Source organism: Littorina saxatilis, linkage group LG15, assembly GCF_037325665.1.
Source record: "Littorina saxatilis isolate snail1 linkage group LG15, US_GU_Lsax_2.0, whole genome shotgun sequence".
In the NCBI taxonomy this organism is placed as follows: Eukaryota; Metazoa; Mollusca; class Gastropoda; order Littorinimorpha; family Littorinidae; genus Littorina; species Littorina saxatilis.
In genome coordinates, this window is record NC_090259.1 from 23,647 (window position 1) to 27,453 (window position 3,807).

The 3,807-nt window shown below is 38.9% G+C and overlaps 1 long non-coding RNA gene across 1 annotated transcript; it reads right to left on the minus strand.

Annotated features, from left to right (window-relative positions):
* Window positions 1-1,213: 1,213 nt before the first annotated feature.
* On the minus strand, window positions 1,214-2,806 carry LOC138948156 (uncharacterized). The gene is made up of 3 exons (XR_011449909.1): window positions 2,372-2,806; window positions 1,988-2,068; window positions 1,214-1,565 (listed from the first exon to the last, which is right to left on the minus strand). It is a non-coding gene; the product is annotated as an uncharacterized lncRNA (long non-coding RNA).
* Between the last annotated feature and the right edge of the window lie 1,001 nt (window positions 2,807-3,807).

The following is a 3,807-nucleotide window of genomic DNA, read 5'->3' on the forward strand; positions in this document are numbered from 1 at the left end:
CATAGTGGTCAACATAAAAACAATCAGACGCATCGATGCAAGACATTTATCAAGTGGCTGACAATTGATTTTGAAATGAAAACTGTTTGCAAAATATCTCGCTGTCAAAATTATATCTTGAACAAGTACACAAAGGAATTAGGTTTGAACCATAGCAAAATGAATATGTTTCAAATTTTCATGTTGCAGACTTAAATTTACATGGACTCATGAAAATACAGAACAGGCACTGAACAAGCCATGTGATACAATACTGAACCAAATACTGAAATAGGAAGAGAAGTACATTTTAACGACAGCAGATTTTAACACCAAAAATCGACACCTAAGACAACAATCAAGAAGTTCAAATTCAATGTACATGCACTTGATCAGATAGGATAGTTTGTACTGCATGAAGAAAGATCATACACAACACACTACAGAGATCCTTCCTGATTGTTCTCAACATTGTATGTTTTCAGCTTTTTCCTCAAACTCCTTTCTTTCCATGTGCATTTCATTTTGTCCAACATTGTATGTTTTCAGCTTTTTCCTCAGTCTTTTCTTTCCATGTACATTTCATTTTGTCCATCATTGTCTTCAGTTTGTGGTGGAGTCTTATTTAAAAAAAACCAGAACATTTTGCAAAGTGTCTTCTTGAACAGCTTGTGAAAGATCAAATGAATACAAAGTGTCATAAAAACACACCGGAACAGCATCACTGTTCCTGCATGGTTCAATAAAGTCATCTGCTTTTGCCTGTGTGTTGATGCACAGGTTTCACAGAAAATATGTTCCATGGACATCAAATCACCAAAGGGAAGTAATCGCTCTTTATGCATACGACATGTGTAATAGATTAAGCGAGAGTTGTACGGAACCTTTTCTCCTGGCACGAGAGGATGAAAGTCGCTTGTATATTTCAATGCTTGTTATTCTCTCAGGTGCCAGGAGAAAAGGTTTTGTACAACTCTCGCTTACTCTATTACACAGTCATGTCGTATGAATAAAGAGCAATTACTTCCCTTTGGTTATTTGATATCATCAACGCTTTGCCTCATTCTGTTTAAGATTTCTGCTTTGTGTTGCATGGACAGACACATCTGCAATACATTGGGCTTGACAAAGGTCAGTTTGCCCTTGTTCAGCATGCTTGTCATGTCAGGGGTGGTTTCACTCTCTTCACTGTAGGATTCAGGGGCGCAAGTCAGGGCTTCCAAACACTGCAATTTCTTATCTCTGTACACACTCTTTTGGAGACACCAAACTCTCTGTTTTAGCTTTTTGGCAACACATACTCCAACATACTTTGCATTGTACTCTTCATCCTCTTTGATTTCTAATGCACTTACTGGTTCCCTAGTTTTTCTTCATAGGCCTTTAAGACACCAACAGTATAAACATGTTCAAGGCAATCCAGGCTGAAACTGCAGGGGATACTGTCAACTCAGTAATGCCTGAATGCTGGGTTGAAAAAGCAGAGTAGTACCTGGCCCACGCCTTCTCCTTGGCAGCATTCCCAACCTTGCCTCAGGGAACTAGGCAGTCATGAAGAAGCAGAAGTTTCTCTTCCAGATCTGCACCTAAAACACAGAAAATAAAATATTATAATTAAAACAACACACAAATCAACCCAAGAGTGAAACTGAAGATGTAGATGCATGCACACAATCAAAACCAACAACACACGACAGCAACCCAAAACTACACTTTACATGAATGGATGTGAACATATTAAATTTTGTATTCCATTTGTCGTTGTAGAACGTGTTGACAAACCACTTTCATGAATCCTTATCATGTCTTACAACTATGACATGTGCTATTAATGATCCTAAAAAACACATGAAATATTGTAGTGGCAGGCATGTACCTAAAATATTTGTAAACAGTAGCCTCTCTGTGCAGCAGTATTTTTGCTCGAAAACTATGAATGAAAGTGATCTTTCAGGTACTGGGACTTTGCAAGCTGATTTTTTTTATACCGCCTTACTCAAAAACTTACTTTTCAATTACTGAATTGGTCGACAAGCCCTCTGAGCTCCGGTGAAAGGCAGTTGTCATTCTTGATAGATGCACAAGCGTTCTGCAATAAAGCATGCAATTTAGAAGTGACAATGAATTTAAAAACAACAGAAGACATCAAGCATATATCAAAACAGAATTATGCTGGAGGGGAAAGAAAACAAATATATTGCACTAATCTTTTTGATGTGTTGATCTGACTTCAGTTCCTGCACCATTTTTAACTTCCATGCATGATGTACATTCAAATCAATCAATGGTTCAGTTATAATATATCACTTATCGGTTATTTCTTGAATATCTGTTGTTCCAGTTCTAAATTTTCATAGTCTTTTACCGTAGATCTGTCAATATTTTTACTTACTTTTGGCAATTCTTGCAGTTTCTTTTGTGGTGATGCTGTCATCTTTTCAGCGATTGAGATGTCGGTACTTTCCCCCTGAAAAAACAACAACCATGGAATAGAAAGGGTATCTATAAATCTACAGCCGAATTTCTAACATTCAGAAATTGTTCTGTTGCAAATTTGTCGGTTCGCTGAGCTAAAATAGTGGCCGATGTGAGCGAGATATCTGCAGAAAAACGATCTGCTGATCAGCTTGCGTGCACAGCTTCGGATTTACCAGTGTGTCAGATGCTCTGGCGTTTCAAGTGTTAAAAACAAAAATAATGACGTGCCGTCCACAATGAATCTTTATTGTTGATTCACATGACTCATTTCAATCATCAGCAATGATCTTTTTGTATTGGTTTGTTTGCTTTTCACATACCTCAGCCACAAACTACACCTCCCCTTCGAAATTCTCCTTTATGTGTTGAAAGACTGCACCGGAAGTAAAGTTACTGTCAAAACCTCTCGCAGCCGCAGACGGGAGTTCGAAACAGGGCCAGCGTTGGCGCGCGCGCAAAGTTGGCGATCCTGTCAAGGGATATCTATGATGCAGACAGACAGATCTAGATCTAGTGTCTCTCTTTCTTGCACAGTGTCACCTAAGCTTACTGTGTCTGTATGTGTGACGGAGTGATTGAGTTTGTGTTACTGTTTGTCTATTTCTTACGTGAGCCTTGAAGGCTTCGCCTCTTGTTATACTGTGGAATATAATTTCTTGTCGTCATTCAAAACGTGAAAAATAAGAGAAAACATTTTTCTGGCAAGGTTAAAGCCATATGTACTCGATGACTATACACGCTAATTGCTTTACCAACAGCTGGAGACATGCTAAATTAAGTTCCCTGCAAAATATTGTGGTCTAGGACCCCTTCAATGTTGAGATATGTTAATTTTCATTTTGATCTGGATCGTCCTATTTATAGATTTGCCAACAGAGGTAGCGTTGACGCAAGGGAAATAACTCCGCGTCTTTGTTTACATCCAAAGTTTTTGAGACTCTAAAACAAGCTGTAATGCATGTATATGGTCCGCGCATGGCGACATATCGTCATTACATGGTCTTATGGTGCGTTTGACATCGATTATGGGCAAACTACACTTTGTAAACACGGGAGCGCGTACATATGCCTTTAAGACCGCAACTGTAGAATTGTTGGGGGTATGAAGCTTTCACGCTCCCATTACAGCTTCAGAAAACAATACCTGTTGACCCTTTCCATTTATGTATTTCTAAAAAAAAAACAAGTCGCGTAAGGCGAAAATACAATATTTAGTCAAGTAGCTGCCATTTTTCAGCAAGACCGTATACTCGTAGCATCGTCAGTCCACCGCTCATGGCAAAGGCAGTGAAATTGACAAGAAGAGCGGGGTAGTAGTTGCGCTAAGAAGGATAGCACGCTTTTCTGTAC